Raw genomic sequence first — 14,605 nt, 5'->3', positions numbered from 1 at the left:
AAGTTACTACTGTTATTTTTCAGGTCACTCTGCTATGTCTATTAAAGTAGTTTCTGTGCCAAGAGTTACAGAGTTTGGGGCAGGAATAATGAACACACTGAAATATGACTAGCAAAGAAAAAGGCTTCACAGGTTCTTGTCTTTTGATGAAAATACATTTTCCAGGGCAAGTATAGGATATTGCAACCATTCTTCCCAGGCCCCTTTCCTCTAATACCAAAATTAGTAAGAATTTTCTTCATATGTGTGTTTGTAGGATCACTCCCAGACCCACACTACTTATGTTTACTGCACTGAAAATATAAGCAACATTACTCTTCTACCATCATTCCAAAACCACATTAAAAAGTAAAGAATAGCTTTTATCTTAGAAATAATTAGGGTAAATGGACTCATTTACTTTATTTCTTGCATCCTGTATATACTGACATGTATCAGTATCTGAGAAAAAGCAAACAAAACACTTGATTCATTTGTCCAATAGTCAGATATACTTTGATTGCAAAAATCTCTCTGAAAGTGTTATATTCCATCATACTTCATGTGAGGATATGAACAAGAAGTACATTTGTGTAGGAATAAAACTTGTTTTGTATGGAGAAATTAAGCTCCTAAAATTATTTTCAAGTCTCTGTAAGTACAAGGTTGTAAAGATTCTTTTAAATGTGTTATGTAAATATTATTTCATTGGTTTGAGACACTCTCTTCAAATTTTCAAATCCAGGAAATGCAGATTCACCATCACATGCGATTAGTGGCCAAAGATCACACAGCTTCTAAGATGGCTTTCAAGGATCCCTGCCTCTTGGTATTCATGCCCTTGTATAATCTCCTCCCCTCATGTATAGGCTGTACCTAATACTTTGCTTTTAACACAGAGAATAAGGCGAAAGTAATGGGAAGTTGCTTCCAAGATTAGGTTATATAAAGATCTGGTTCCTTTCTTGCTAGCCCTCTTCTGCTCTGAGGAAGGCAGCTAGCCATGCTGTCAACTGCCCTGTGAAAGAATCCCACTATGGAGGAACTAAAAAAGGCCTCCCGCAAACAGCTTCTGACCTGAATTCTGCCAACAACCACGTGAATGAGCTAGGAAGCACACTGTCCTTTGGTGGAAACCTCAAATGGACCCCTATAACCTTAGGTGATACATTCATAACAACCTTATAAGACATCTTGAGGCAGAGGATCCAGTTAAGCCCCACCAAGATTCCTGATGCATTCAAAGTGTAAGACAATAAATGTTTGTTGCTTTTAGGTGCTAAGCTCTGAGATAATTTGTTATATAGGAAGAGGTAACTAGTATAGATGTTGAAAGGTGAAAGTGGGGTACTGCTATAATAAATACCTAAAAATGTAGGCGTAGCTTTGGAACTTGGCAGTGGGCAGAGGTTGGAAAGATTTTGAGGAACATGGTAAAGAAAGCCTAGATTGCCTTGAACAGACTGTTAGCAGAAAGCTGGACTTTGAGTATTCTTCCTACAAGGCCTCAAGAGGAAGTGAGGAAAATGTTTTTGGAAATTAGAGAAAGGAGAATTCTTGTTAAGCAATTGGAGAAACTTAACACCATTATCTTCAGTAATGTGGAAACTAGGAAATATAGCTTAATGAACAGTGATTTAACTAAGATACCCAAGCAAGGTTAAAGTGTTATAAGTTCTACCTTTTTTTTTTTGGCCACTTACTATAAAATGCAAGGGAAGATAGATAAACTAATCTAAAGAAAGGAGTGTTAATCAAACGAACAAAAACAGGACACATAAGGTTTTGAAAATTCTCAGCCTCTCAAGATGGCAAAAGATGTTAAAGTTAGAAATAGCTTTCCAACAAAGTTTGAATCCAGGGCACTGGCAAGTACACGGTCTAAAAACGAAGCTGAGCGGTGACAGCAAAACCTCCTCTTAAGACACCAGAAAGATCAAGAGTGGTACTTCACAGTACTAATCAATTATACAAAAAGTCCTTTACAGAGATTAAAGGTGTATTATAAAGATCTCAATCAAACAACAGACACCCTAGGAAGCTTGAGTACATTTTACCTCAGTATCTCTGTAGAAGTACATTTTTTAAAAAAGATTTTATTTGTATTTGACAGAGAGAGAGGGATCACAAGTAGGCAGAAAGGCAGGCAGAGAGAAAGGGGGAAGCAGGTTCCCCGCTGAGCAGAGAGCCCAATGTGGGGCTCGATCCCAGGACACTGAGATCATGACCTGAGCTGAAGGCAGAGGCTTAACCCACTGAGCCACCCAGGCGCCCCAGAAGTGCACTTTTGAAAGAGATTTTTAGATGTGGCTTTTATTTTATGGAATAAACTCTACACGATTCAGAGGAGGCTGACAAAATTTTTGAGAGAATAACAACAGCAAACTCACTGCTAAACTGAATTGAAAGGAAGAGTGACAATAGAAAGTAAAAAGAGACCACTGGATCTCCAAAATTCTACTGTCAGGAAGCAGACTGAGAAAACCACTCAGATTCAAATACGATATATTTCATGAAAAAGGAAGGATGACTCCAAGGGAGGAACAAAAGCTCAGAGGGCAAAGCCTGAAACCCTAAAGAATTATTTCCAGGTCTTTTATGTATATTTTATGTTATATATATATATAAAATCGAGGAAACGCTAATGTTTGCCCACCCAAATTTCAATATCACTATGTACCAGTGATGCCTTTCTGCCTTTCATTTTCCCAATTTTGAACAGGAAAGTCTATAGCAATTATCCTATACCTGTCCCGTCAGTTGTGTTGGGTGTGTAGGTGGTGTGCATGGGGGTGCGGAGGGCTAGGGAACTTGTCTCTTTAGGTCACAGGTCTTCAGATTCAGAGAAACTGACCTTGAGGAGTTATACTTAAGCAACTATACTTGAGGAGCCTCATACACCTTGATCTGGTTTTGATGAAGAGATTCTGGACTCTGATGTGGTGCATAATTAGATGAGACATTTATGAAATGTGGAAGGAAGGGAGTATATTCTGCATCTGGGAGGGACATGAATCATTTGGGGGAGGGGCCAGAATACAGCCTGGCCATCCAAAGTCTTATAGGATATCTGGGGAGATACACACACGGAAAGCTAAAAATTAGTATTTATAAATAATTGTAAGTGAAACTCATAAGTGAACAATATGTATTAGGTCCCATAGCCATTCAGCAAAGACTAAACTGACCTGATATGGACAAGGAGAATAGCTATAGTGGAGATATCACCAGAGCTGAGATTTGAAACATGAATAAAATTTAAATACATTGAAGGGGAAGGATTTTCTACAAAAAAGAATTATATAAACAAAGGTAAACAGGCAGACCTACACATGCTATGTTCAAATCATGCAAATCAGTTAAGCTGAAACCATTAGGCAAGTCTGTGAGGATGGGGATCATGTCTTTCTTATTTAGCATTATATCCTGAAAGCATAGTACAGTACCCATTTCATAGTCAACATTATATTTTAAATGATTTTTTTATTGATTTGATTTTTAAATATTCAAATTTAGTTTGGAAAAACAAGTGAAGAGCAGCCTGTAGAAGAACCATGAGGTACTAATCTATTGACTTTATTCTAAATCGAGTCAGTGAAAAATTTTAACATGGATAACAACAAGAAAACTATGTTTTAGATAGATTAATCTAGTGTAAGACTGTGAGGACTTCCACTCAGAATTCTCTTTGTTGCTTCCATCTCCTGAACACTTCAAAAATGATTTTTGTGATGTTTTAACTATTAATAAAGAATTATGACAGTTAGTCAGTCACTTAGCTAGTGAGTCCAGTCACCCACTCAACAAGGCAAAAGAGCTTTATTACCTTATACTAGTCTCCAAGAATAAGTTATGGTTCTTATATCCATGGACAGAAGCTTCAGATCTATTAAAGACGGAGCGAGGACTAGTTCATATTATAATGGCACCTAGAGTTTCAGACTATATCTCTCTTGAATGTTAAGAATTCTATATAGTAAAAGCATAGCGGAACAAGAAAAACTATGAAAAAATAAGGAACATTGGGGTGCCTGGAGGGCTCAGTCGGTTAAGGGGCTGCCTTTGGCTCAGGTCATGATCCCAGGGTCCAGGTATCAAGCCCCATGTCAGGCTCCCTGCTCAGTGGAGAGCCTGCTTCTCTCTCTCCCTCTGCCTGGTGCTCTGTCTTCTTGTGCTCTCTCTCAATCTCTCTGTCAAACAAATAAATAAAATCTTTAGAAAAGAAAATAAGGAACATCCATAAAGAATGTTTCAAAATGTTTTTATCAATGCTAAAGAACTTTTAAAGCAATAAACAAAAAATGTATTTTCAACACAAATCAAAATATTTAGAAAACTCTACCCTAAATAGCAATATTCCAAAGTTGTTAGAGTATACAAAATGGACCTTTACCTCAAATACTTTGTGGAATAAGGCAGAATATTTAAAAGGACTCAATTCAACCAGAGGGGCATTACTAGCACAGTCTTCTACATTTTGGTTCTACCTATTTCATCTCCAATCACGAAAAACAATAAGCAAATCAACTATTTGAGAGGAGTAGATCTTTGTAAAAGCCTTTTCTGCAATAAAGCAGATACCATATGGTCTGTGATAACTATGTGTGCTCACTCCCAAGTTAAGCAACTTCTCTACAAACTCCAGTGTTATTTAAAAAAAAAAAATTATTTTATTTATTTGACAGAGAGACCCAGTGAGAGAGGGAACACAAGCAGGGGGAGAAAGAGAGGGGGAATCAGGCTTCCCACTGAGCAGGGAGCCTGATGAGGGGCTCAATCCTAGGACCCTGGGATCATGACCTGAGCCAAAGGCAGACACTTAACCGAATGAGCCACCCAGGCAACCCCCAAACTCCCATGTTTGAGAAAATACACTGTTTTTCTTAGCTAGTAATTCTTCATTCTAGTATGGTCAGAAGAAAAAATAAGCCATCAATTACTGATAAACATTAGTTTATTTTTCTTCACTAAAAGAAATGTGATTGTGGTTTTAAAAGCACTATAACAATCCAAACAGAGCAAATATCCTTATGGTTAAATTCTTTTTGTATCTGGAGAGGGGGAGGCAGGGAGCAGGAAGGGAGGCACTTGTTATCTATAAGCCACAGTGCTAAATGCTAATATAGAGATGAATTAAACATGATCCTTGTCCTTGAGTTTATAATTAGGCAAGAATGTACGGGTCTATGAAGGCCAGAGATGAGGAGAAGATGCTTTAGCTGAGTATCAAAAAATTACTAAAAGTCAATGAGGTAAAGAAAGGTTAAGGACAGCATTTTAAGAAAATTATCAACAGAATGATCAGGCTCTGAACAAGGCTCTGATCAGGCTCTGATCAAGGACCTGAAAGTATAAAACAGGTAAGAATATACATGAAAAAGTAAGAGATTATGTAATTCCAGAAGGCAAACCATAGGGTCCAAAGAGGGAAATGGAAAGTTAGGCAGGTCATTTGGAAAGGTTTGCTTAAGAGAATGCCATGTTCAATGAGTATTTCTCATAAAACTATCATAGGCTATAGTACGGAGGATGGATTTGAAGAAAGCAAGACTGGAAGCAATGTTATTGCCAGAGTTGAAGCAAGAGATGACAAGAATCTGAAATAGAACAGCAGAAATTAGAAAGAAAAAGATGGGATAGATTGAAGAAATATTTGGGTGATAAAACTTGCTTAAACTTGGTGATTAATTAGATGAGTGGGAAGTAAGAGAGAAGAATCTGGGATTATTTCAAGATTTCTAGCTTGGGGAGTTTGGTACATGGCAATATCACAACTGCAAATGTAAATAAAGGAGGAGGAACACATTAGGGATGAGGTTTGGGGGAGAGGGTGAAAGTAAGAGGTAAAAAAAGCTAGAAACGTTGAGTTTGAGATGCCTATAAAGATCCAATTAGTTATACCCATCAAGCAGATGTATGTATAAGTCAAAAGTCAGGGCTAGAGATACAAATTTGAATTATCAGAATATAAGAGTAGTTAAGATTCAAAAGTATATAAGACGCCCAAGAAAAAGAAAGAAGCAAAAGAACAATAAAACAGGATGAAATCCTAGAGAATACCCCAACGGGTGGAGAAAGGAGGAACTCACAGAATAAGATCCATTATAAATATAAAACATGAAAAAGACTGCCAGTGCCCACTAATATTTATGTGCTTTTCTCCTGCCTTAGAATACTGCTAAATTCTCAATCTCAGCCTCTTAGAGTTTGATAATGTCATTTAAAATGCTCCAGCTAAGGACACCTGGGTGGAGCAGTTGGTTGGGCATCCAACTCTTGTTTTCGTCTTAGGTGGCGATCTCAGGGTTGTGAGATTGACCCTACCTCAGGCTCTATGCCCACTGGGGAGTCTGCCTGAGACTCTCTTTCCCTCTCCCTCTGCCCCTTGCCTCCTACCCTGTGTGCACACATGTGTTCTCTCTTTCCTGAATAAACAAACAAATGTAAAATAAAATATTCTGGCTAAAAATATATGGCAGAATCAGCTTAGTTTGAAATTTTTCCTATCAACCTATGATCTCTCTTCCTCTGGTGGAAGCTTAGAAGCCACACAATGAAGATGGCAGCATCACCTTTATGGAGAGAGCTAAGTCCATCTAAGGAGCTAAGTCCAAATATTGCATTATCACATGTCTAAATCCTGAAAAAAAAATTTATGCTGTCTGTATCACAAAGTAAGCAGTAATTCCTTTCTAGTTATTTACATAAAAAAGTTTTAAGTGCCCAGAGTCAACATTATCATATGTCAAAATGATAATCAAACTGAAACTTTACAACAGACTTAACAATATACCTTAGAATTTAAACAAAGCATTTTCATGAACTTCATGAAAAGTTCTATTTAATCTAATAAAAGCTTTTCTTTGGAATTTTTACATTATTTTTGACTTCCTAAATTCCCAAGGCAGATGCACAAATTCACCAGTGACTACATGTCATTTCTTAAAGCAAAATGGGACATTTATTTATGAAATTCTGATATCAAAAGTCATCAACTGTGCTTATACAGCTAATGGAACTTTTATTTCTGAGAGTTTCTAAAATTCAAAGTAGTTAAGCACAGAGAAAATTGGAGAACTAACACTCAGCAATTTATTTATCAATGTATAATCCTGACCTTAAAATAAGACCCTAAGTTACATGGGGAATCTAAATTTAAAATTTAATTTTATATATATATATATATATATTTTTTTTTTAGATTTTATTTATTTATTTGACAGAGAGAGAGATCACAAGTAGGCAGAGAGGCAGGCAGAGAGAGAGGAGGAAGCAGGCTCCCTGCAGAGCAGAGAGCCCGATGCGGGGCTCGATCCCAGGACCCTGAGATCATGACCTGAGCCGAAGGCAGCGGCTTAACCCACTGAGCCACCCAGGCGCCCCAATTTAATTTAATATTTAAAGTACACTTTTATTAATTAAGCACTTATTCCAAATAATAACATAAGTTAAATATAAAATGCTAAACAATGGTCATGAGTATGCCTATATATTAAAAACTCATTAATTGTTTAAATTATGTTATAGGAGTTCCACCAAGGTGGCGGAGGAGTGGGGGACTCCTTTTCAACTGGTCCCCTGAATTTAGCTAGAAATCTACCAAGCCACTCTGAGCACCCATGAAATCAGCTCGAGATATAAGATTATACATGTCTAGATCTGTATGGGGACAGAGAATCAACAGTCCATAGGGTGTACCTAGCCTGGATTATGGTTGATATTTTCAGCTGTACAACCCCTCAACCACAACTCAACAGAATGACTAGGAGGAAGAACTCTCAACAAAGAAAAGATCCAGAGACAATGGCCTTGCCTGCAGATCTAATGGATATGGATCAAAGAGATGTCAGAAATAGACTTCAGGATAGTAGTTATGAAGACAATAGGCAGGAGAAAACTATTAATGGCAACATAAATCTACTAAGGGCAGAAATGAGAGCGGATCTAGCAGAACTTAAAAATGGTATCAATGAGTACAATCTAATGTAGATACTCTAACAGGGTAAATGAGGCAGAAGAACGAATTAGTGATCTTGCAGACAAACTGACAGAAAAGGAACAGGAAGAGGCCTGGAAAAAGAGCTTAAAATCCATGAAAACAGAATTACAGAAATAAATGACTCCATGAAATGTTCCAGTGTCAGGAATTACTGGGATCCCTGAGGGGGTGGGCAGAGAGAGAGGACTAGAATATTTGACCAAATCGCAGCCGAGAACTTCCCTAATCCAGGGAATGAAACAAGCATCACATCCTAGAGGCAGAGAGAACACCCCCCAAAATCAAGGATAGCAGAGCAATGCCAGGCATGTAATAGTAAAACTCGCAAATCTTAGAACATAGGAAACCATTTTAAGACCTATTCAGGGTACTAAATGAGAAGAACATGCAGTCAAGGATAGTTTATCCAGCAAGGCTGTCATTTAGAATGGAGGGAGATATAAAGAGCTGGCAAAAACTGAAGGAATATGTGACCACTACGCCAGCTCTGCAAGAAGTATTAAGGGGTGGTTCTATAAAAGGAGAAAGACCCCAATTACAGAACAGAAATATACAATCTATAGAAACAAGGACCTCACAGGCAACATATAGAAAAAAAAAATCATATCTTTCAATAATCACTCTCAATGTGAACGGCCTAAATGATCCCATAAAATGGCACAGGGTTGCAGACTGGATAAAAAGACATGACACATCCATATGCTGTCTACAAGAGACTCATTTTAAACCTACAGATACATCCAGACTGAAAGTGAAGGGATGGAGAACCATCTTTCATGCCAACAGACCTCAAAAGAAAGCTGGGGCAGCAATACTCATATCAGACAAATTAGACTTTAAGCTAAAGACTGTACTTAGAAATACAGAAGGACACTATATCATTCTTAAAGGGTCTATCCAACAAGAAGATCTAACAACTTTAAGTATCTATGCCCCCAACGTGGGAGCAGTCAACTACAAAAGCCAACTGTTAACTAAAATAAAAAGACATATTGATAATAATACATTAATAGGGGCGCCTGGGTGGCTCAGTGGGTTAAAGCCTCTGCCTTCGGCTCAGGTCATGATCCCAGCGTCCTGGGATCGAGCCCCGCATTGGGTTCTCTGCTCAGCAGGGAGCCTGCTTCCCTTCCTCTCTCTCTCTCTCTGCCTACTTGTGATCTCTGTCTGTCAAATAAATTAAATAAAAAAAAAAAACCTTAAAAAAAAATACATTAATAGTAGGAGACCTCAACACTCCACCCTCGGCAACAGACAAACCATCTGAGCAAAGAAACAAGAGCTTTGAATGACACACTCGGCCAGATGAACATCATAGATATATACAAAACATTCCACCCTAAAACAACAGAACACTCATTCTTCTAGAGCATACATGGAACTTTCTCCAGAATAGACACATCCTGGGTCACAAATCAGGTCTCAACTGATTCCAAAAGATTGAGGTTATTCCCTGCATATTCTCAGACCACAGGGCTTTGAAACTGGAACTCAATCACAAGAAAAAGTTTGGAAGAAATTCAAACACTTGAAAGCTAAAGACCATCCTGCTCAAGAATGTTTGGGTCAGTCAGGAAATCAAAGAAGAACTTAAACAATTCATGGAAATCAATGAGAATGAAGACACACCAATCCAAAACCTATGTGACATGGCAAAAGCAGTCCTGAGGGGGAAATACATATCCATCCAAGCCTCACTCAAAAAAAAAAAAAAAAACAAAAAAAACAGAAAAATCCCAAATATACAAACAATCTTTACACCCTCAAGATCTGGAGAATCACAACAAACTAAACCTGACCCATGCACAGAAGGGAAATAATTAAGATTAGAGCAGAGATCTATGAATTGGAAACCAGAGGGGCACCTGGGTGGCTCAGTGGGTTAAGCCTCTGCCTTTGGCTCAAGTCATGATCTCAGGGTCCTGGAATCAAGCCCCGCATCAGGCTCTCTGCTGCTCCACCCCCCACATGCCTCTCTGCCTACTTTCGATCTCTGTCTGCCAAATAAATAAATAAAATCTTAAGAAAAAAAATTAGAAATCAGAAATACAGTAGAACACATTAATGAAACTAGAAGCTGGTTCTTTGAAAGAATTAATAAGATCGATAAACCACTGGCTAGACTTATCCAAAAGAAAAGACAAAGGACCCAAAATAATAATGAATGAAAGAGAAGAGATCATGACTAACACCAAGGAACTAAGTATAATTATCAGAAATTATAATCAACAGCTATATGACAATAAATTAAGCAACGTGGAAGAAATGGATGCATTTCTGGAAATCTATAAACAACCAAGACTGAAACAGAAAAATTAACAATCTGAATAGACCAATAACCAGTAACATGATTGAAGCAGTAATCAAAAACCTCCCCAAAAAATACGAGTCCAGAACCTGATGGGTTCCCCCGGTAATTCTACCAAACATTCAAAGAAGAAATTGTACCTATTCTCCTGAAGCTGTTTCAAAAAATAGAAACAGAAGGAAAACTTTCAGACTCTTTCTACGAGGCCAGCATTCCCTTGATCCCCAAATCAGGCAAAGACCTCATCAAAAAGAATTTCAGACCAATATCCCTGATAAATATGATGCCAAATTCTCAACAAGATCCTAGCTAATAGACTCCAACAGTATATTAAAAGGATTATCCACTGTGTCCAGGTAGGATTTATCCCTGGGATGCAAGGGTGGTTCAACATTGGCAAATCAATGTGATAGAACACATAAATAAGTGAAAAGACAAGAACCACATCGTCCTTTCATTTGATGCAGAAAAAGTATTTGACAACATATAGCATCCTTTCTTGATTAAAACTCTTCAGAGTGGAGGGATAGAGGGAACATTCCTCAAATTCATAAAATCCATCTATGAAAAACCCACAGTGAATATCATTTGCAATAGGGAAAAGCTGAGAGCCTTTCCATTGAGATCAGGAACACAACAAGGACGCCCACTCTCACCACTGTTGTTCAACATAGTACTGGAAGTCCTATGTTGGGTATTGGTTTGCCATCAGGGTATATGAACAAATAGAAAATATAAACAAGATATAAACTTGATGCTCTCTCTTCCTTTCATGGAAGCCTTAGAAACCATACACTGAAGATAGCACCAGCACTTTTATGGAATGAACTGAATGCCTAAGTATCTTCATGGAGCTAAGCTGAACCCGAACACTGTACAGAACATCCACATTTTTTGCCAGATGTTGTAAGGCATGACAAATATTACTGAAACTGGAGTTTACAATATAGAACATAGCTGAAGCAGTCCATCTGTGCTGTAGCACTGTTTGCCTAGAGAAAACATCTCTAGAGCATGCCAGGAAGCCCTCAAAGCAATGATGATATTTGGATTCATCATGGCCATTACACAGATTTGTTTGAACACTATTTAAAAACATCTCCTGGAAGGTCAAGAAACTTGGATCAAATCCTTGCTCTTCCACTAATAATAATAATAATAATAATGTTTGCTTTTAACTTGCTTTCAAACCACCCACCCACCGACACCAAAACCCCCAAAACCATATACTCAGTAAATTTAACAAAAAAGACAGGTATTGCCATCACATTTATGGTTAAAAAGAAAACGGCTTTTTACAACATCTGTATGTTGGGTTTAAAAAAATCTACTTGAAAAAAAAAATCAGCTTAAGCCTTGCTTAAGGAAAAGGAAGCCAAACTAAATAAATCCTGGACTGGCAGGTCTTGGAATACATGTATTTCCCAAAACTGTTTTCTGTAAGTCAAATATTTATAGGTAGTGACACATTTCCCCGTAAAACAAGTTTCAAGATTCCCAAGCCAGCTTGTTTAAATACAGCCAAAATATAATTTACGTTAGATGACCATCACCATTTAGAACAAAGAATTCACTGCAATATATATTCAGAGTTCCAGCTTGAGAGGATCCCTGGAAGACATCTCTCCCTACTAAAATTCTTATAGCTAGAACATAGGAACTTCCTTTCATTAGCCCTGACTCTGATCTTCTCACCTACAAGACTGTAGGGCTAGAACACTACTTGTTTGTCTGTACCCATCCCACCTCCAAACTCCAGTAGCATGTTCATATAATGACAAGGACATCATCAAGGATGGAAATAGGGGTTGTTACGGTTGAGGCAAGAAACTTAGGCTTGTCTGAAAGGTTATTGAAAAGTAGGCAGTCACTGGCATGACTAAGAAATGAGGAGGGTTTCTTTCTTATCTAAACTCTCTTTTATCAACTTACTACCACTGAAAAATCCAAGTGGAGTGTGGGCCAAGGTCCAGATGGGGAAAGCAGGGTTGAACAAGAAGGAAGCTTTTCAACAGTGGCAACAGGATCAAAATTTCCCTTCCCTCACTTCTCGTTGCTGTACCAGTATTACAAATAATGAAGACCACAAGTTCTTTAAGGATAGGGATCATCTCCTGCCCAACTATGTATCCTCAGTGTCTGAAAATCTGGCACACAGTCAATTTTTGTGTTGAATGAATCAATAAATGTAACTGTAGTGAATGCTGTAATTCATCACCTAGAATTCCTCAAACCTGAGGGCTTTTTTTTTTTTAAATTTTATTTATTTATTTGATAGACAGAGATTGCAACTAGTCAGAGAGGCAGGCAGGGAGAGAGAGGAGGAAGCAGGCTCTCTGCTCAGCAGGGACCCTGGACCCTGGACCCTGGGATCATGACCTGAGCTGAAGGCAGAGGCTTTAACCCACTGAGCCACCCAGGCTTATTTTCCTAGCTGAAGGGAGTATTGCTGGCAGACAGCCCTCAGCTGTCAGACTTCGTAGGGAATTGCTTCAGCTGAAAAGAGTCATTTTGGCCTAAGACCATCCCCTTCCTGGGGCATCTTACATCTAATGGTTGGGGATATAAAGGTCCAGCTTTCCTCACCTCAACTTGAGACAATTCCGAGGATGATCCCAGCTTCAGAGCTCTCCCCTTGGAGTCACTGAGGCTGCATTACAGTCCAACTTCTCCAGGGGAAATTGGGCTTCCTTCCTTTGCATGGCTGTGGTTCCAAGACACCTCCCTTAGTAAATGTACTGCACTCTAATTTCCATTTTAGAGTCTGCTTTCGAGAAACCCAACCTGAGACTACAGCCCAAAGAGAATCCAAGTCTGACCCAAGTTTAAACCACCCAAGGAAAGGTATCTGACTTCATATTAAAGGTCAGGGGGCGCCTGGGTGGCTCAGTGGGTTAAGCCGCTGCCTTCGGCTCAGGTCATGATCTCAGGGTCCTGGGATCGAGTCCCGCATCGGGCTCTCTGCTCAGCAGGGAGCCTGCTTCCCTCTCTCTCTCTCTGCCTGCCTCTCTATCTACTTGTGATCTCTCTCTGTCAAATAAATAAATAAAAAATCTTTAAAAAAGGTCAGTAAATACAAAAGGCTTTACAAAGGCTAAGGAATGAATTCTTCTGTCCCTAGCAATTTATTTCCATTTCAGCACTTTAAGTAAGCAAAATCAAAAGACCTAGAGTTTTTTGAGGATTACCTCAAAAAGGTACATCTATTTACTATCATGTAAGCTATTAACTGCAAACTGTACCAAATTCAATTCTTATCTAACTTAAAAGAAAGCAAAAGAAATTAAACATTAATGGACTTAGTATAAATATGGTATAAAACACTGCAAAGAATAGTGTTGTTCTTATCATAGGTGTGAATTAACATCTGACTTGGTAAGGAATTGCCTTTCTACTAAAAGCTACTCAATATATTAAGTACAGTACTTTTCACCATCATTAACAGAAACGCAATGCTATATAAAAGTCATTATTAAAATATGAAGAGTTACAAATTACCAGAACTATTCAAGGCATAGCTGAGCAATACATAAATAAAAAATAACAAAAGGAAATGCATTAAAAATCAGAATTACTATTACCTTTAAATTTAACAGCATAATATTTAATTTCTTGCCAAAATAAAATTAAATAGCTTATGAGTTACTTTTTTTTTAAAAAGATGATTAGTCTGCCATTAATTATCTATAGGGCGAGCTTCCTAATGGCAGATCCTTCTTCAACAACAGAAATGAGAGTTACCTCTTAAAATTTATGTTATATGCAAAACCAAAAGACAACTGACAGAATGGGAGATGATATTCAGAAATGACATATCAGATAAAGGGCTAGTATCCAAAAATCTATAAAGAACTTATCAAACTCAACATCCAAAGAATAATCCAATCAAGAAATAGGCAGAAGACATGAAGACATTTCTGCAAAGACGACACCCAGATGGCCAACAGACACATGAAAAAGTGCTCCACGTCACTCGGCATCAGGGAAATACAAATCAAAATCACAATGAGATGCCACCTCACACCAGTCAGAATGGCTAAAATTAACAAGTCAGGAAATGACAGATGTTGGTGAGGATGCAGAGAAAGGGAACACTCCTACACTGCTGGTGGGAATACAAGCCGGTGCAGCCACTCTGGAAAAGAACATGGAGGTTCCTCAAAAAGTTGAAAATAGAGCTACCCTATGACCCAGCAATCACACTACTGGGTATTTACTGTAAAGATACAAATGTAGTGATCCGAAGGGGCACGTGCACCCGAATGTTTATAGCAGCAATGTCCACAATAGCCAAACTATGGAAAGAACCTAGATGTCCA

General features: G+C 38.2%; 1 protein-coding gene across 1 annotated transcript in view; it reads right to left on the bottom strand.

Annotated features, from left to right (window-relative positions):
* FAM185A (family with sequence similarity 185 member A) overlaps nt 1–14,605 on the bottom strand; it is a 60,175-nt gene that overhangs the window by 27,631 nt on the left and 17,939 nt on the right. The gene's annotated exons all lie outside the window — the stretch shown is intronic.

Source organism: Meles meles, chromosome 10 (genome assembly GCF_922984935.1).
Source record: "Meles meles chromosome 10, mMelMel3.1 paternal haplotype, whole genome shotgun sequence".
Classification (NCBI taxonomy): Eukaryota; Metazoa; Chordata; class Mammalia; order Carnivora; family Mustelidae; genus Meles; species Meles meles.
This window is presented reverse-complemented; position numbering and strand designations above follow the sequence as displayed.